This window comes from Cricetulus griseus, chromosome 2, assembly GCF_003668045.3.
Source record: "Cricetulus griseus strain 17A/GY chromosome 2, alternate assembly CriGri-PICRH-1.0, whole genome shotgun sequence".
Classification (NCBI taxonomy): domain Eukaryota; kingdom Metazoa; phylum Chordata; class Mammalia; order Rodentia; family Cricetidae; genus Cricetulus; species Cricetulus griseus.
The window spans coordinates 232176846-232197830 of NC_048595.1; the positions used below are offsets into that span (position 1 = coordinate 232176846).

At 44.5% G+C, this 20985-nt stretch overlaps 1 long non-coding RNA gene across 6 annotated transcripts; it reads left to right on the forward strand.

Annotated features, from left to right (window-relative positions):
* The first annotated feature begins 297 nt into the window (after positions 1 to 297).
* Positions 298 to 19313, forward strand: LOC103160030. Of its 6 annotated transcripts, none has more exons than XR_004768386.1 (5): positions 298 to 3833; positions 3926 to 4100; positions 7001 to 7755; positions 10705 to 10826; positions 11893 to 19313. It is a non-coding gene; the product is annotated as an uncharacterized LOC103160030 (long non-coding RNA). The 6 variants fall into 6 exon arrangements; XR_004768385.1 differs by having other exon boundaries at positions 298 to 979; positions 2298 to 4100; XR_004768387.1 differs by having other exon boundaries at positions 298 to 979; positions 3754 to 4100.
* The last annotated feature ends 1672 nt before the right edge of the window (positions 19314 to 20985 follow it).

Sequence of the window (20985 nt, forward strand, 5' to 3'; positions counted from 1 at the left end):
CCAATGAGACAGCAAGTTAGACGGAACTAGGAGTCAAAGAGGATTCTGGGAAATGTAGTAGCGAAGTGCTGATCCAGGCAGGAAGTGACATAGAAAGGAGACTCATATTTAAGCGAAAGAGAAACGGGAAGGGCCCTCTTTTTTCCCCTCGGCTCCTGCTCCAGCGGCACGATGTGATCCACCAGCTAGGAGGGACACCAATAAGGCGTCCAATAAGATAAGTCTTATAAAATATATAGATGTATGATAATTGAGACTGAGCTAACAGATGAGAATCCTAGTCATTGGCCAAGCAGCATTGTAACTAATACAAGTCTCTCTGTGTATTCATTTGGGCCTAACTCAGGCAGGCGGCTGTTGTAAAGCTCACACATGGCAGTGGGGCTCAGGCGGCTTTTGGCAGAAAGATTTATCATAACACATGAGGGCATGGGTCATATCATGGATTAGAGCCAATCCTTCAAACTTGATGGCCTCTGTAATGACCTCATCTTCAAGGAAAGTCATACTCTGAGGTACCAAGGATTTCAACATATCTTTTAGGGACCAGACAAAATTTAGCCCACAACAAAGGTGACAGACATTTTCAGAAGCTAAAATTAATGGACATGCTGAGAATTAATGCTATTTGTGCCTCTTGCCTGGGAACTGGCTCCTCTTCAACTATTACGTATTTCATTCTTATGCTGTTTAGCAATTCTAAGTTTTCGGATTTTCTTCCTTTATGTGTGTTGAGGGTGCAGCTATATATGAATATGTGAATGCATTCGGGCATACAAGTCCTTGATTGCACATGCATGTATGTGTGCCTGTCTGTGGGGGCTAGGGGTTATTCTGGGAATCTTCCTTGATCACTCTTCCTCCTATTCATTGAGGCAGGCGCTCTCAATCAAAGTCAGAACTCACACATGTGGTTCATCATGCTAGCCAGCTTGACCTAGAGCTCCTCTGTCTTCACCTTCTGAGGCTGGAAGTACAGGTGAGCTGCCACACCCACCTAGTGTTTGGGTAGGTTCTGGATGTTTGAGCTCTGATCTTCACAATTCTGCAGCAAATCTGTGAACCGCTGAACCTTCTCCCTAGCTGGAAGCCAAAAATTACCAGCTTGAAATAAATCTTGCAACCTCATGCAGTCAACTCTGCTTTTACTTCCTTCTTCTATTCTGGCACCAAGGAAGAAAGGAGGAAAGGAATGAGGGAGAAAGGGAGGGAGAGAGGGAGGGAGGGAGGGAGGGAGGGAGGGAGGGAGGATAGTACACATTGTGTGTGTGTGTGTGTGTGTGTGTGTTTATGTGTGTGTGGGTGTGTGTGTGTGTGTGGTGTGTGTGATAAACTTAGGAACAATTACCACATAAATTCATTTGGGATGTTTTCTATTGAATTATATCTTTCTTGAGAATATTTCCTTTAAAATTATTACATTTTTATGTGTGTGTGAGTGTGTGTACCATACAAATGTGTGGAATTTGGACAACTTGAGAGAGTTGGTTCTTCCTCCCACCTGTGGATCTCAGGGAAAAAGGCACCTTGCTGAGACACCTTGCCAGCCCCTTAGGATATTTCTTAAAGGGGGCGTTTACCCATGCACTCACCCACCGACTCTATGTAAGTATGATCGCTGCCACACACACAAGCTCAAAAGTGAACTAAAAATTACTGCACCCACACAATTCTCTCCTTTGAGCAGCCTGGCTTTTGTGTTCTATCACAATAGTTGGGGAGAAGTTGGGAGATAAAATAAATGGCCACCCAGTCATGTTATTCATTCTTATAATTTCTGAAGAGCAGAAAGATGGGTTTCCCTTTCAAAAGGTATAACTGGGGACTGAGCCAAAATTGAAATAGTGTCAGTTTTTTCTTTGATCTCAAGGCGACCCATGCTCCTCCAGTGAGTCATTGGGAAGACTTGAAGCATCCATGAACATGAGGAGTCCTTAGAAATCCAGCTCACACAGTTGGTGCTTTCAGAAAATTTCAAATTTAATTGGCATTTACTTGGGGAAGGGAGTGTTGGCCTCCAGTGGTGTGTGCGTCATGAGAACATGGAAACACTGCTGTGCCTTTACTCTGGGAGTGATGGAGAAGAGCGTACTAGGATGTACTGGCATCAACATATTGTTACAACATGAGTAACAAGGCAGCCTGATGACAGAAGGGGCTCACACATCTATAACAGTCACACCTCCTCCACCCTCGGAGGTGTGGGTACACATGGCAGATGTGGAACAAAGGCAGAAGATGCTGTGCTGCAACAAGCCATGTACTACAAGTTCCTAAGAATGGGTCCTGTGTTCCAGTCTCAGCAGGTCTGACAGTATCTTCCATCACCAAGGATGACGAGGCTTCATGCATTCTGGAGTAACACACTGTCCCTTAGAAGGAAATCTACCTGTTACATCATCTTGAAGTCTCAGAGAGTCAAGGCCAAAGATAAGAACTCGGGGATGGTTTCTGGTTTTATTTTACTTTTTAAAGATTTATTTATATTGTTATTTGTATATGGGTGGGGCTGTATGTGCCTGTGGGTGCCTAGTACTTCCAAAAGAGGTTCCCTGGTCCCTTAAAGCTGGAGTTAGTGAGCTGTGGAACTGACTCATGTGGGTGCTGTGAACTGAACTCTGGTACTCTACAAGTGCAGTAAGTGATACTCACGGCTGACCGCCCTGAGCCCAGGCTTTTAAAGCTTTGTCTTCACTGCCGGCTTCACTGGGCTTTCCATCTACAGCATTTTACTGTCAAGCAAAACTCACTTATTTCAAACTTCCTGTATTCTTTGGTGTCAGGACCACGGCCATGTTATAAAAAACACTTTTTTTCTTGACTTTTTCTCATCAAAGGTTCCCCCTGAAGGGTGAAGTTCCCCCCGGGTTCATAGAACCCGATTTTCCTGTTCTACCAGCAGGCTCAGGGGAGAGTGCCTCCCCATTTTCTAAGCAACAATACATAGATAAAAATGTCAAAGCCTGGCAGCCCGTCTCTAGCATATGTGCTTCTATTTATGAAGACACTTAGCGTGGATTTAGTAAGTTCACCACAAAGCTCCAGGGGCACCTGTCTCTTTAAATCCATCTCCTCCCAAGTGAAATTTGTGGTCCTGATGAATGGCAGAGCAGAGTCATCCATAAAAGGGCAGAGGAGAATCACACTCATTTGCATACAGTAATTATTCTGTGAGTCAGGCCACCTTTATTGCTGGCAGAAAATCTACTGTCAGCAATGCTATGTAGATCAATTTTGAAAACTCAACATCAGACAGGAATTGTTTGGAATCCTGTCGTCCAGCATTCCTGCCACCTGCCCTCTGGTGACCATGTTTCTGGGCCTAGCCCACCAGCCTGTTTCTCTATCTGCCCTGTCTTGTGATGGTGGATGATATTTCTGGAGAGTTCTCTCGTAGGCAGGCTGGCCATGGTCGGTTTCTAAAATGGCTGAACATGGGAAAGCATGGAGACTCCATTTTTCTGGAGGCTACCACTCCCCCAACAAATACCCGGCAAGTCTAGGTGGCTCTATCTGGGGACCAGAGGTGGAAGAGAGTTTGGAGACGGCCTTTGTCCCTTTCTATACAGAATGGAAGAAGGAACTTTGCCGTGGTTTGATGAGAAATACACCCCGTGGTCTTGGGCACTTGAACACTTGGTCCTCAGCTGTTTGGGGGGGTTGGGAAGTGTGGACACATGGGAGGAAGATGTCTGGAGGCAGCTTTGAGAGTTAAAAGATTCATGCCATTCCCAGTTCTCTTTTTGCTCTCAGCTTTCTGCTCCAGCTGCTGTGCCTGCTGCCTGCCTCCTGCCTCTCCTCCAGGACAGTGAGCCATGTGAAGTCTTCCTTCTGTAAGTTGCCTTGCTCATGATGCTTTTTGTCACAGTAACAGAAAATTAACCATAAATATAAGCCTCCCATGTCTCTGGGTTTTGGAATGAAGGGAGTTGGGGAAGAAAGGAAGAGAACTTGAGCCAAAAGTCTGAAAGAGAAGGGACTCCTTACTTAAAGGATACAGAGGCCCCGAGTCCCCTGTGTACATCCTCAGTGGAATGATAGGAGAGAAGCTTCAACTGGAGAACCGCTATCCGCAAAAGCAAAGAGAGCAAAATGGCACTGTAAGTTGGCTCCGTACAGTGGCAGATACATGGTGACTGTGCTGAGACAGGGCAAGAGGCTTGCTTGGTTATGTCCATTGTGAGCTGTCTGTCGTATCCAGTCTCCTTCTAATGGTACGGAGTTCCACAATACACCTGTGAGACTAGTGTAGAGACCAGAAGGCCTGAAGATTGTGTGCACCAAGGTCTCCCTGGCTACCTTCCGTTCACAGCAGACCGTCTAATGGGATAGCAGATGTAGCCAACACTGGGAACACACAGCTGATGGGCATGAAGCCATCTGACAGCCTCAGGGAGGTTTTGACAAAGTTAGGAGGAGCAGAGACCTCGGTTGCTGTCCTGATGTCTGTCTCACATGAGGAAGGGCTGTGAACAGTCTCTAGAAAATCCCATGAGGATTTAAAATCTCTGTGATCTGTGATTCTTTATGCTTGTAGACCTCTTCTTTCACTCTTCTCCTTCTCCTCCTCCTCCTCCTCCTTCTCCTCCTCCTCCTCCTCTTCCTCTTCCTCCTCCTTCTCCTCCTCCTCCTCCTCTTCCTCTTCCTCCTCCTTCTCCTCCTCCTCCTCCTCCTTCTTCTCCTTCTCCTTCTCCTTCTCCCCCTTCTACTTCTCCTTCTTCTTCTTTTTGGGAGGGGTGGTTTCGAGACAGGGTTTTTCTGTGTAGCTTTGTAGACCAGGCTGGCTTATTTTTCTTAATGTAGCAACAAAAATAAACACTTCCACAAAGCAGACCACCAGGGAGCACACCAATGACGTAAAGCAGACACTGAGAGGAAGGAATCTGTTGCTGTGAGGGCCCAGGAGCAGTCAGATCCACTGGAAGGAAGGACGGAAGGAAGGGAGGAAGGAAGGGAGGAAAGATCCAGAGGGAAGAAGGGTTGATGCCCAGGGCAACAAGTGGTGATGGTGAATGGGTAGTTTCTATCTGGGAGGTGAAAGACTGCAGACTTAGATGACAATGGTGGGTATACAACCTACTGTATAGCTGTAAAAATAGCCACTGAGTTTATACATGAAAGCAATTAAAATAGCATTGTTACACACACACACACACACACACACACACACACACACACACACACACACACGCACACACACACACACGCACACACACACACACACACACAAAAAAAAAATACCTACCTTAAGAAGGTTTCTATTTGGAGCTGGAGAGCTGGTTCAAAGGTATGAACACTTGCTGCTCTGTAGACCACCTTAGTTCTGTCCCAGACACACAAGTAAGACAGACCCCAGCTCAAACACCCTCTTCTTGCCACCATGGACACCTGAACCCATGTGGCAAACACTTTCACAGACTCACACACATACACAAAATAGAAATCTTTAATAATTAAAAAAAGATTTTACTGTTTTGGTGAATAGGAAAACAAAGGTAGGGGGGTTGTTATTAAAGTTAGGAAAACAAAAATGGCAAAACACCAAGAGCATGAATGAATGATAGCATATTGGGGGAGTTGGCTCCCTCCCCTTTTCTCAGAGGTGACTTGGGGGTGCTTGATCACATGAGTCTCAACATGTGTAAGTTTGTGCCAGGTGAGGTGTCCAACGCATGCCACATTGGAACCAAACCATGTTTTAGAAAACTGGGTAGTGTTTCATACCTATCTAAATTTATAATATCTTTTAAAGACATAAGTAAGAAGCATGTTACTCATTCAGCAGTAAGCCCTGTAAGGACACGGAGTTCAATGAGGATGACAGTAGTTACCAAATGTATATGGTAGTAATATTGATTTATAGAGCAACTACATTATTGCTCTCTCTGGTACAAAAATAATTATTTTTACATACTTTCCAGTTTGTGGATAGCTTTTCTGATACAGAATAACTTGGAAACTTACCAAGTGTCACAGAATTAGCTAAAATTGGAAGGGCACATTGTACCACACAATGCCATTCCTAACTCAGTGCCTTTAGTTTGCAACATTCTGCTGAATTTGTTGTTCAATTCCAGAGGCCCCTTTACAGTGTCAAACTGACAGCAGAGTGTTGCAAGGTGCTTTTATAAGTAAATAATGCCACTACTGATAGGACAAGGCAGTCTGGGGAAGATTGACAAGACATGATGTAGTTCAGCTTCCAAAATAACAAGATAAGACCTAGAGTCAAAACCAACTTCAAAACATTGAGTGACTTGGAAGAGGCAACCTTCCCACGGATCTAAGCTACCCCTAATCAAAATTACAGTGGTGCTATCAAAATATAAAATATAAACATTCCCAGCACAAATAGGAGGAATTGAATACTGTCACCAAATTAAATTTTGTCTGGAATTTTTAACGGCTGCTTATGTTGTTGTTTGAAGATGATGTTTTTACTGATCTCAGAATAATGTCCATGTTTCCTGATGGAGCTGAGAACTCAGCTCCATTAACACACCACACCTTCTTGGGATGTTGTAAATCTTCAAACCCAATGTCCTGATGATGAAGGAGAGAGAGTGCATAGGTCAATGTGCACTGTTGTGTCCCTAAACAATGCCAAGTGCTATATCAGGCTTCAAGGATGCAATGTGCAGATGAGCAAAATAAAACAGAACCACCCCTCAAAGAGCTGCATTTTAGTGAAAGGAGTGATTCATGAATAGGCAATCCAGTGACATTTCTAGAAAGCAGTTAAGAGAACACAGACTAGAGAGGGGGGCATAAGATGGGTAGTTTAAGCAAGGCCATTTCATGTACCAGCTATAGAAGGAAAACTAGGAGTTAGGGTCTTCTCGGGGGAAAGATAAATGAACACAAGGGCCATAGCTTGAAGCAGAGTCATTTGGAATATTAGAGGAAAACACCAGAGGCTATGTGTCAGATTAATGCACACTGCAGGTCAGGTGACTCATCAAGGATAGGTGAAGCCCTACATTTGTTCCTATCACTTTAGGAAGACAACTGAAGGTACAGGAGACAGCTATTGTATGAGCGCTTCCTTTGCTGGTGGGAGAAAGAATGCTGAAGACATAGTGGCTGAATGGATGGAGACTGAGCATGAGTCGTGTGAGGGCTTAGGAAACAAGGAGCATGGAGGCTCTGATGAAGGTATGGAGGGTTTCCATTGTAGGGAGAACAGATCAATCATCATGGCTTGAGATATAACTTTTGGGAGTCATAAGATAAAGACGGCATAGGAAATCCTTATACCAATACAGAAGAAAAAGCAAAGATGATCCAAGAAGCCCAAGTCTCTGGTGTGAGAGGTCTACAAGAGAGTGAAGGCTCAGCACAGTGACCAAAGGACCTGAGATCACTGATACAGGGATGACCCAAAGAGTGGGGTGTCTGGAAGCTTGAGGGAAGAATGGGCATCCCAAGTGGGTCAGCCCCACTGCTGAGAGGCCATGTACTATGAGGACTGGGAAGGAGCCAAAGCTTTCATTAAGACAGTGAGCTCTCAGAAGCCACTGGATGAACTGGATAAAAATCTTCATGGTGTAGGCTGAAGGGCAAGCCGCATCTAGGACTGGACACCGTGATACTGCAACATGAAGGTGTGATGTGTGACATAGGATTGGGAGAGAAGACAGTGTCAAGACAAAGGCTCCACTTTTGAAGAAGTCTTGCCTACAAAGGAGAAAGCATTGCAGAAGAGAAGAGGGCTGTGGAAAGTAGAAGAAGAAGATCTGGTGCAGAGAGATTCAGGTTGGTCCCTTCTTTCCCAAAACAAGTCAACCCAGCACTGGGTGGGGGTTTATTAGAGGAGAAACCTCTTTCTCTCTGATCTGTGAGATGGGGCTGTGATCTGAGGGTACGAGGGACTATAGGAAAGTATAAATTTTGAAAGTGTCATTGGAGAACAAAAATGACGGATCATATGGAGGTTCTGAGCCCCCTCCCCCCCATTAGGTGTGTTGCAACTTTAATAAGAGGTCAGTTTGCATGGCCAGGTGACTTATCCCCAGGGATGTATGTGACATACGACTAAGCTAATCAGGTTCCAGAGAGAAAAGGAGTCAAGGGAATTGAAGGTTATTTCAAAGTCTAAGGCTGGGGAGGCAGAAGTGAGGAGGAAACACTCCGGTACAGGAGTGGTGAGTGACTCTGTGGAGGTGAGGGTAGTCCTGGAGAACCTCAGGAGTGGGCTTGCCTGTCTAGGATCCTGTAACACCAAGGCAGGGCAGCCATCAGAATACTACTAGTTTAGCAAAGAGTCAAAATATATAAGGGATGGTGTGATGCTGCCAAGCCTGGGGACCTGAGTTCCCCAGTTCCCAGGACCCAGATAGTAGAAGGAGAAAACTAACTTTAGCAAGTTGTCCTCTGACCTCACTTACACGGTGGCACGGAAGTATGTGCACACACACACACACACACACACACACACACACAGACACACACACACAGACACACACACACACACACACACACACACAGACACACACACACAGACACACACAGACACACACACACACACACACACACAGACACACACACACACACACACACACACACACACACACACACACACACACACACAGACACACACACACACACAGACACACACACACACACAGACACACACACACAGACACACACACACACACACAGACACACACAGACACACACACACACACACACACACACACACACACACAGACACACACACACACACACACAGACACACACACACACACACACACACACAGACACACACACACACACAGACACACACAGACACACACACACACACACAGACACACACACACAGACACACACACACAGAGACACACACACACAGACACACACACACACACACACACACACACACACACACACACGCATGTGAATAAATAAATATTAAATTGTTTTAAAGACATAGGAAAATTGTACCTTTGACTTGACAGCCTTGTTCCAGGTCACAGTGGGAAGTTGAACACTGTTAAGACAAGCAGACTGTGGCTCTGCCTAAATACCATGCCCCTGGAACTCTTGGGACACAGAGAATCTCTGATCCAAGAGGCCAGAGGAGCACCAGATCTCTGAGTTTTGGTGAGGCTACACCAGAAAACACCATAGAAAATCCTCAGAGATGGACAGTCCTCCCTCTCCTGTTCTACCTATGGCAGAAAGCATTTAATCAATAGAAATGCTGGTAAGGCTATGGGATAGAGAAGGTTTTTACATTGCTGCTGGGAACATAAACTGGTAAAGCCAATATGCTAATCAGAATGGAGACCCTTCAGAAAACTAAAAATAGATGCCCTGTATGAGCTGGCTATTCCATTCCTGGGGAGACATCCAGAGGAATCTGAGGCATATCTTATTTACTAAGCAGTGGCCACAATCACCAACTTCTGGAGTCAGCCAAGGGGTCTGCCAACAAGGGATGGAGAAAATATTGTTTGTATACACAATGGAGTTCTATTCAGCAATAAAGAGTGAAACAAATTCAGAAATGTAAGCAACTGGAGAGTGTCATGCTAAGTGACATAAGCCATACTCAGAAAGGCAAATGCATTTTCTTGCCTTCTTGAAACCTAGCTTATACACACCTATACAAACATGATTATGAAAATAAGAGTGGGGCAATTTAGAAGGAAGAGGGAATATGCAGGAGAGGGATGGGAGATGGCAAATGGGAGTTAAAACATTTGGAGAACATGCTGTTCTGGATTATGGAGAACATAATGAGAAAATCTCATTATGAAGCCATCACTTTGTATGAAGCAAACAAACAAAACTACGATTCAAAGATTTTTTTTTTAAACAAAAATGAGGGGAGCCTCTAGGCCTCTAGAAAACTCCCAACTATTAGGTAGCTAAATAGATTTGTTTGCTAGTTACCAAGGATCATCCAAGAGCCTTGTGCTCATCAGAGAAGACCAACAAATTCTGGACTGTCTGCCTAAAGGATCCAGGGGAGCCTTGGGGCCAAAGCCTAACCTCTGAAGAGATAGAGTGTAGGATAAACTGTGGCCAGCCTATGCAAGCCTCAGTTGCCCTACCCCCAGTGCCCAGGCCAGCCCCAGTGAGCATGCACATGCATGGCAGGCACTTCCTCCCTGAGCCAAGCCACCAAGCCTGCCTCAATGCCTGGATAGCTGACAGAGAGACACCTGATCCACAGACACCAATGAGGAAAGGACATGCAGCTGAGTCAGCCGCCTGAGCCAATAGGGCCTTGAGAGGGGGTATAAAGGAAGGTTTAACTTCTTTAATAAATAAGTCTGCAGCAAGCTCTGTGACTCACTGACTCCCAGTGCCTGAGTCCAAGGGGTGTCCAAGCAGGGTAACCCAAAACAACAGAAGGCCCAGAGATTGACGTGGCAGGCTCTAAGTGGTGAAAGAAGTGGGGGCCTGAGCGAGAGGAACAAAGAGAGATGAGCACACTGCAGCAGCCTAAGTCTGGTGGCCTGTAATGATGACAAGCACGAGAGGACTGGTTCCCAATTAGTTTGACGTGGAAAATGATTCAATTAGTGGAAGAGTCATTTTGCAGCCATTAAAAAATAATCAAGGACTTCAGAATTTACTCATTACTTAAGTATAACCAAGAGTTCCTAAAAAGGGACAATCTGCCAAAGTCACTGGCACAAAAAGAGGAAAAAAGTCATCAGTTGGAAATAAAATCTTATGACTTTCGGATCCTAGGATCTACCAGATGTTCCTGCCAGGAATAGGAAGACCGTCTTCCTCCCATCATGTGTCCTTCCCAAGGAGGCCCCGCAGTTAGCTTTGCATGGATGGAGCTAGTACCTGCATGCTTAGCCACTGTGAGTAAAAGGAGTGGGGAGAGGGACTAGATAAATAATGCTACCGAGAAAATAACATCAGAGACAATGTTTCATCCTCCAGACAGACAGCTTTGTTTCCAAATTTTCATTTAAATATTACAGTATGCTAAAGGTTATGCTAGATCAGACAGTAGCAGAGTGCCAGATTGCCATTTCCTCGTGACAAGTGCCCACTGCGCTTCAGATGGGTCACAGTCACAAGTCCACGCATGGTTTTCTTCTGAGTTTCTCTATACCTATGAATTTTTAACTCAACCAAAAGAGAATCAGCTTAGGGAGAGGAGAAATGACTCAGTAGTTAAGAGCAGTGACTGTTCTTCAAAGGCCCCAAGTTCAGATCTCAGCACCCACATGGTAGCTCACAACTGTCTGTAACTCCAGTTCCAGTAGATTGGACATCCTCTTCCGGCCTCCATAGGGAAAACCAATATATATATATATATATACATATATATATATATGTATATATATAATATACATATGTATATTATATATTAGAATAATAACTTTTTAAAAAGAATCACCTTAAACTATATTCCATATACTGTGATACAATATAATCCCATAGTGTATATAACATTAGAACTTTTGCCACAAATGTCTCATCTCCATGTAGGTGGCTCCTTCTGGATCTGCAGTGATTTAACCTCTACCTTTCCTTGAGCATTCCCATGTGCACAGGCAGTCTAAGGTGCTCAGGGGCTAGTTTCACAAGTCAAACTCTTTATGGAATGAGGTCTATAGACAAATAAATGGTGGGCCACCTGGCTCTCAGAGTACTGCATTTCCATAGAGGAAAATAAAATCCAGCATCTTCAAGTACTGGAACCAATCTATACAATCCAGGTAACCAGAGTTAAGTTACAGCAACTCCTTCAATTTGGATCTCCCTGCCTTCTTCCTCTGCCATGCGTGCCCTTAATGATCCGGTCAATGTTGACACCTCTAGACTGAAAGTATGCCATGTCTATCCCAGCGCAACCAAGGAAGTGTCGGAGAAGTCTATAGAGTTTTGTTTATTCTCTTCTTTTTCCTTCTCTCCTAGCGAAGTGGCTACACGCGGGCTCTGCTATTCGTTAAAGATCAAGCTGCCAATACGAGTGTGCTCGGATTAGCCCTTCCTGTAACTGCACCAGTGCCTGTGTTTGCATTCCTCCCAACTGAAAATTTGTCAGAGAAGAAAGGCATTAAACCTGTCACTGCAGATAAAGATCAGACATTTGATTTCAAACAGAAGAGGCAAACGCCCTACCTCGGGCTCTATTAACTCTGGGGTATACTGTTCTAAGTCATGTGGGGAACTAGACAATGTTGGGACGGGGAAATAAATTCAAGTCTCACTGCCATTTCTGTAGGTACAGAGGATATTGGCCTTTGAACAGAAATCCAGAGCAGAGATCAAGCCACAAGCCCTTCCTGGCTTCTTCTGAACATGGGCTCACAAAATGAGAGCATCTAGACCAGTCACAACTATTTACAGAAAAGTAAAAGCTTGAGAAGCCACACTGAGAAAACTTTTGGACATTTAAAAACTTCTACTACCTCCTAATACCTACATAATCTTTGGAAGTTAGCACTGTGTTACATGCTTGTCTTGCAAACATGAGAACCTGAGTTCAGTCCTCAGCATTCATGCTAAAAAAATAAAAACAGGCACAATGGATGGCACACTTAATAGCCACACCACTGAGGAACAGGAAGGTAAGGATAGGAGGGTCCCTATAGCTCACTAGCCTGGCAGCTTGGCTTATTTTAAAGTTCCAGGTCAGTGAGAGATCCTGTCAAAAAATAAATAAATAAATAAATAAATAAATAAATAAATAAATAAATAAATAAAAGCAAGATCAATGGGGCCTAAGGAACAACATTTAAAGTTGTCCTCTGACATCCACATCTGTGCACAGACACAAACGCATGCATAAAGGAACATGTGCTCACACAAAAAGAGAAAACAGCTCCTCGCCAATAAATAAAATGTAGACCTTCAAAACCCTTCCTCCTGCTGTCAGAGCCCTCTCCCTATCACATAGGAAACCAGCGAGCTTACCTAATCATTGGATAATATACAAGTTGTTGATCTTAACCTGAAACTTGAGTTTATGTGGCAGCTTTTTCCAAGGGGTTTGATCACTGAGAAGATTAATATTCATAACGTTTCAGTGACTCTTGAGATGGCAGGTACTATTATCCCCATTTTATGGATTCAGACACTGGGTCAGGGAAAGGTTAAGTGGCACACTGGATATCACAAGGGTTTCATTTCAAGCTCTCAAATTTAGTCCACCTTCCATGATGTTATTTCTGAAGGGAAGTGCGAGGTGGTCGAGCAGAAGCTGGGAATCCAGGCTGCAGCCTCAGCTCCAGGACTGACTCATCACACAGCCTTCAGCAAGTCATTTAACCTCTCATAGCTCTGCCTCCACATTAGGTAAAATTGACAATTCTTACCCACCATCCACACCCTGCTGTGAGGATTAATGAAATGAGACCTGTGCTCTAAGCCTCTTGGTAAGAAAGGCTCTCTATAAATACGAAATCTGCTAAGTGTCTTCACAGAGGTTGCACAGCCCTCAGGAGATAGGGAGCAATGTTGTGCATTTCAATAGCTGTCCCTAAGTGTCCCCGGGGCGTGTCCCTAGGGCCAGAGAGGCAGGCATAGACTCTCTACCAGGAGAAGTCCAGGTTGCAAAAAGTCCTGTGGCTGTGGGAATGGTGTGGTCCCTTTGCTTGCGTGGGCTGGAAAGGGCCTGTCCATGGGACCCACCAGGCAGTGGTGCTGCATGCCAAAGCTGGCCTGGAGGGTTGCTTTTGGAAATACCACTGAGATATTATGGTTCTGGAAGACCCCGTTGGTATTCTAAAAATGAGGTTGGAACTGCTTTTGCACATCAAAGAATGCTTAGGTGACTCTTGCCACTAGGCAACCTCCGAGAGTTCATCAGAGTGGCCCAAGTTCTCAGAGCCTGTGTAAGTACTAACCCGTGGGAGCAGGAGGGGCTGGTGGACAGAATTCACATTTGGGGTAGAAAAGAGGGACTGGAATTTAACACACCACACCACAGGCCCTTTAACCTTGGACTTGAAAAATGATGGAGGCAACATCTCTCCTCTGTCCCTGTCATTCCACAGCATTCTCTGCAGATGTTGTATGGTAACTTTAGTCCATACCTCTATCCCAGAACCTGTCTCTTAGGCACCAAGCTCCCATGGACAACTTCCAGGCAGCATCTCCTGAGTATTAGATAAATGTCTCTGATGCAGCTAGCCCAGCACTTCCCTGAGTATTAGGCAAATGTCTCTGATGCAGCTAGCCCAGCACTTCCCTGAGTATTAGGTAAATGTCTCTGATGCAGCTAGTCCCCTACTTCTGACCCAGGCATGGAACCTTCCCTGTGGAACTGCTCCCCTCATCCTTTCACTTCTCCATGTGGCACCTCTATTTGTCTAATGGCTCACATTTGGAACATGGGACTTTCCTCTCTTGGGTCCCACATAACCTAGGAAACACTCTAAGCCATACATGCACAGCCTGTCCAGACCTCCTCCCATCACTCCCACTGCAATTGCCTTCGTCTGACCCACCCAACTTTCCCAAAGCCTTTGCACTACCAACCAATTCCTCTCGGGACCTCCCTCTCTCCTCTCTCTTTCGGAAAGCAACCCAGCACACAATCATTATTTTAAGAAAAGGTGATGTCCCCCTTTGCCCTCCTCTGTCCTACATCTCCTCTGTCTTCATTCAAAGTTGAAACTTAGGCATAACCAAGGCAGATCACTTTCTGGGGTGCTAGAGATCAAGTCTTTGCCTTTGAACTTTGCTAAACTTAACTCAACTACAGCATACGCCATGCGATGTCACTTTCTTGGGTCTATATCCCAAAATAAAGGACCTTAAACATCAGGTCTGTGTGTGTTCTGGTCTTAGAGACTCAGTCTGCTATGGAGGTGAGAGTGTAGTGAGCCCCTCTGAGCCTGTGTGAGAATGTTCTAGACTAGTCTCCAGGTTTTTCTTGGCATTCTGACTTGCAGATAATGTTGTTTCCATGTCTTTACTTGGTTTTTCAATCTTCAAATCTGCATCCAAACCTGCCTTGTCTTTAAGCATCATGGCTCATTACTGACACTATGACCTTCAGTAATGATCTCTTTTTAACTTCTCGTCTATGAAGATCTTGTCTCCATCAGGGGGCATCAGGGATTAGGAACTCATCTAACATCCCTGAGGGGACACAGTTCAATGACAGCATCTGTGGCGTTCTCTCCTGATGTTCTTTCCCTCCACAGGTAGGAGGAAGTCAGCCATGGCGTGCACTTCATGTTTTCTCTACTGGTGCAAAGTAAGCATTCAAAAGAGTGGCCACAACATGATCAGAGCTAGATCACATTTGCTAACTAAAAGAATGGATGATTTTCTTTGTTTTGTGTGAACAAGTTCTGGGGTCAAATATCTTAGGCCCCAGCTTAACCCACCAGATCAGGGTAAGTTCCCCCACCAAAAAAGGCTAATGAGACATGATGAGATGATTTTCAGATGGGATCTAGCAATTTGAGGCAAGACTTTTCTGGGCTGTAGCCTAAGGCAAGGCCCTGAGCTTCAGGCAGTGTGAGCACACACCTCCTGTATCTCTCCACTGTTACGCTGTACAACTGTTGCCTGGATACCCCTCAAGCTCATCAGCTGAGGTGGCCTGGTACCAATTTTCAGAGAATGAAATTCGGCCCCTGAGGATGGTAATTGTGGAGTGCAGTAATTTAGGAATGTTTGGAAGGGCCTAGAATGTTCTATGTACAGAGAGGCCACACTGCCCTCAGCAGAACAGCGGGAGGCCCACATGTGAGGGTGAATACCAGACCCTACACTTGGCCTTCTTATCAGCCTCAAAGCCAGAGACCTTTTGTTTGTTTAGTAGCTCAGATAAAGTCCCCAGACGTTTGGGAATGCTCCAACAAATCTGCATTCCTACCTACTTTATTCTTGTTTACAGAATGCAGTCAGAACACTTGACAGCTTATTGCAGATAGGAAACAACACTCCACCCTTCCCAGCCTTTGCACCCAAAATATTTCTCGAATTCCTACACAGCAACCCCAAGTTTCAGCCAGAGTGAGAAGTCCTACTGGGACTCCCCCTCATGAATCTGAACATTCTCAGCTAACTCAGTACAGCCACGGAGCCAGACTTTTATTCCCAAATTACATCGGATTGTTTAACAAATGTCAGTAGGGGCCATCCTACAATAGCTGCACCACTTGAAAGCAGGGAATTAAGTTTATTTTTCATTGTCACATGAGTGATCCAGTAGGAAATTCTGCTGTTTTTGCTTTCATGGAAGCAAATTTCATTGAAGGGCTTTTCCCAGGCACAATTAGCTCAGTAGCAAACCTGATTCCCGCCTGGGCTCTTCCACGGCTCCCAGACCGTGGTGTGTAATTCCAACAGCCTTTCCCTGCTGATCTATTGAATGGAGTCTTCTGCTGCATAACTCCGTGACACCAGATGGCATTAGCATCTTCTGTTGGCCTAGTCTGGTTAGTGCAGCACCATACAGACACGGTCAGGAGCCTAAGTCATCTTACCCTTTGACCCCCAAGAAAGGCCAGCATGTCCTCTTCACATCTCTGTTTCCCAGGGCATGCATTTGGTTCTTCTCTGGCTCCCTTATTCCAGTTTTATGGAAGTACCATAATCAATACCCTCTTCAACTTCTATTGTCTGATCATTCTTTGTGTATTCTAAACACCTTACTTTATAGATAGACTGTGCGTTAAAACCATGCTTCCCTGATTTTCTTTTTTAAAACAGTTGTCCTGGGCACTTAATTTTTCTGACAGGTCTAAGAAAGTTCTATAAATCTATGACCCTATTGCTTCATGCCTGTTCTTTAAAGCCTGGCTGTTGTTAGTCAGGGATGCCTGCTTCAGTGCCTGGCCAGGTAAAGATTTTACCCTTACTGAGGGTCCACATTGTTGCTGGAGAGTCTCCCATCTCATCTCCCATTCATACTTGAAGCCTCACATTTCTGACCAACAACAGTTGTGATACGCTGAAGACAATGAGACTGTGGATGTTTGGGAAAAGCTTATGAAGGAGAATTACCCCAGCTTGGGCCTGACAGAATTGTCACTGGGTGTTCATTCACATGGTGGAGCAATGCAGTCATCAGATCCGCCACTGAGGCTTCCCATGCATCTGTGACAACCTACACATATTAGTTGATAGTTCTCCAAACAGCTTAATTTCTAACCCTCTATGTTATTCTCCTCTCTTCCCCTTTCCCTCTCCCTCCCTCCCTTCCCCCTCTCTCTGTGCATGTCCCTATCCTGATATCTATAACTATATATGGATAGATAGAGGTATACATAGACATAAATATTCATAGCTATGTTTTTTTCTCAATAAACTTGGGTAAGAGACTTGATAGTTCTTTATAAATTCTCTCTCTCTGAGTGAAACTTCCCGTTTGACTGCCTGTATTGCTGGACAGACCTCCTCATTGGTCCTTCTCATTGCTTGTTTATAAGAAATGTCTCAAAGTCATCAAGGGTGCTGGCTAGCTTGAGACAAATTTTTTCCCTTCCTTTGTACCTTGAGCCTTAAAGTTTAGATGATTATTGATTTTTGAACAGCATATAATTAATCAGTAATTATTCTAAAGAGGTAAAGATACCTGTTATTAACCTCAATTTTAACAGCTTTTGATACACTTCTTCCTCTTGAATACTTACAAATTCTGTATATGATAACAGGTACTTTTCTCTTAGTCAGGAAATCAGGTGCTAGCCTGAATTCTCCTTTCTCAAAACTGTCTGGACTCTTTTGCTGGTGTTTCACAGGCTTCGAGGAGCACAGTGTGTGCCTTAGGCCTAAACGTAAACCATTTGAAGCCAGATTCCTCTCTGAACCATTATGTAGCCACCTGTATAATTAGGCAGGGTTCTTTAGAGGAATGGGACTGATACAATGGATCTATACATGTTTATTAAAATCTGACTTATTCAAGTGGTATATAGGCTGTTGTCCACCTAGTCCAATGATGGTTGTCTCCTGACAGAAAGGCCAAGAATCCAACAATTGCTCATTCCATGAGGCTGGATGTCTTCAGTGTAAGCTGGAATCACAGAGAAGAAGTAGGTTCCAATACCAGTGAAGGAATGCCTCAGCAGCAGGATAGATGAACTTGTTGGTTAGAGTGAAGTCAAGCAGGCAAAAAACAAGAGCTTCCTTCTTCTATAACAATTTATGTGGGCTGTTACAAGAAGGTGTGACTCAGATTTAGGGTAGGTCTTCCGACCTCAACTGAGGCACTCAAGAATAGCCACAGGTGTGTCCAGCTGCTTGGATCTAGCTGATTCAGCTGTTGTCAACTTGACAACTAAGATTAGCCATCCCACCCCTATATATTATATCTAGGTTTGTCACTAGTTAGCCAAACACTTAAAGATTTTGTTTGTTTGTTTGTTTGTTTGCAAGATGCTACAATGAGAATTTGAGGCTACAGGAATCATTACAAGACCCTCAAAGGGCAGGGGAGTTACATAGGGTTTGAGCATAAAACAGAACCCAATCCATTCTACCCAGGTTTACCTTGAGTGTCATGTGCTTTCACCAACGGCACCTGTGGAGGGACAAGGGTTCAATAGGCAAGATGACTGCTTGAACTTTCATTGAGACCATGGCTATTATTCCTATTTGCCGGATAGATAAACTGAGGCACAGATAAGGGGCAAAGACTCAATGTCACACAGAGTCTCTGGAAAAGAGAAAAGCCCATTTTGTTCTAAATTTTATCTGATTTGCTTTCAGATAATACAGTATCCATTATAGGCTTGAATGAGTCTCCTGGTTGCCATTTCCCCAAACAAATAGAAATAGAACTCACTCAACCTTGAAGCCTACATAACTGCTGGTGGATAAAAGCCTCTGTCTTCACAGAGGAGGAGGAGGGAATCCAGGGATCCAAGCTGGGAGATAGTTCACATGGCCCCAGGCTGGGCAAAGTTAATTGATAGAGGGTGTTGGATTCCCCATGGAGACAGTTAGGATGAATGCCTTGATGCTTGGGATTATTGAAATAAGTACTTTGTGTTCTGGACACTTATCTAGATGAGGCCCCCATCCTGAGCCCTGAGCTCATCCCCAGATCTGATAGCATGTCAGTGGTGTGGCCAGTGAATTAACCCTGGAAAGCATTTATTGATCCCCACCTCAGATTGCTGACTTCAAAAAATTGTCATTGCTTCATCACATCCCCCGTTCTGCCTCATTAGCTGCTGTCACTTCGTTCCTGGACACCAAGGGACTCATTATTCCTGACACAGTCCTTGGTGTGAGCCAAATGGGCTGCCAGGAGTCCACCACAACAAGTGGCTCTCCTCTCTGAACAAGGTCTTTCACCTGAGGATGGAGAAAGTGTTGGTCCTGATGGCTGGACCAATGGACAAAGAGAACCAGTCATCCAATGCTATCCCCACCTTTATTCTCTCTCTCTCTCTCTCTCTCTCTCTCTCTCTCTCTCTCTCTCTCTCTTACAGCCTAGTTAAGCTCAGGAGCTTTGATTTTTTGTGATTCCTCAAATGCTGCTTTCTGGGCCTAATAAAGATTCTCGAGTAGTAATTGGCATATCGTAGGCGCCTGCTGATGACCTGGCTAACCCTAGGACAGTTTTACAGAAGTTGCTGAGTTCCCTTAGAGGATTCTTAATTAGGGAAGAACCATCCAGAGATCTGAAATGCAAATTAGAAGGCCATAAAGAAATAGAAATCAGACCAGATCATTAAGGAGCAGGCTAGGAAAGAGCATAAGATTGTAGAAATTAAAAATAAGAATGTGGAGGAAGCAGCACAGAGACTCGATGTTTGGAGGCAAAGGAAGCACTGAGAATCCTTTTCAAGTTCTAAAATCTTACATTGGTGTATTTGTTATTTGTTTCTGTGGGCTAGCAGGGGAAATAAAGGAAGTAGCAGTTTACTTTACTTTCCTTCTTTCCCATTGTACTGAATATACATATTGTGATAGATTAAAAATCATGAAAGAACGAGAGAGGGAGAGAGAGACCTTTGCAACTATGAGCCCTTACATAAAGAATGATTTGAGGGTGGGACATTGGTGGTGCACGCCTTTAATCCCAGCACTCGGGAGGCAGAGGCAGAAAGATCGCTGTGAGTTCGAGGCCAGCCTGGTCTACAGAGCCAGTGCCAGGATAGGCTCCAAAGCTACACAGAGAAGCCTTGTCTCAAAAAACAAAACAACAAACAACAACAACAAAAACTGAAACAAAACAAAAATACAGCAAGAGAGGTCCTGCCTTGGAGAGTTGAATTAAGTAACAAAAACTAACACTCCCCTGACCCCAAGTAGCAAAAACTAACATCATCCCAACCTTAGCAACTGGCGTTCTAAGCAAAGAGAAGTCTACTTGAACATTAGCTCATAGTGTTGAATGCCATTTCTCTGATGTCTCTGAAATGTCAATTTTAGACAAAAGATGTGCCTCACCTTGGTTGTAACTACTACTTGTTCTCAGGGGCCCTGTTCAGCTCTTAAACAGCCAGTGGTCTTTCTAGCCCAGTATCTGTGAACAATGTGGGTATGGCGGCCAGTCTTCATTTTCAACTTGATTATATTTAAAATCACACAGGGGACACAGCCCTGGGTCTGAGGTGAAGATGGTTCCAAAGATTAATGGAGGAGGGAATGCCCACTCTACAATGGGTGGTACCATTCCATCACTAGGTGGACCAGCCTGAATAAAATAGGGAAGTAAAACAGAAAAGCCAGCTGAGCCCCAGCATTCACTTCTCTTTGATTCATAAGTGAAGACGTAAAGCGACCAGCTGTCTTGCACTCCTGACACCATGCTTCTCCATAGCAATGGACTGCATCCCTTCAAACTGTACGCCCAAATAAACCCGCTCCTTTCTGTTGTGTCTATTGGGTGTTTAGTCACCGTGCTGGTAAAAGTAACTAAAACAATGGTTGGTGACTCCAGGGAGCTCTGTGGAAGGAGTAGAGGAGTGGAAGGAGTCAGTCATCTATAACCCATTTAAGCGAACACTTTTCAGATGGGCCAAACCCTCATCCTATGCTCTACTGTTTATAATTTACAGAACAATTGGAGACAACTTGAATCGAATCACT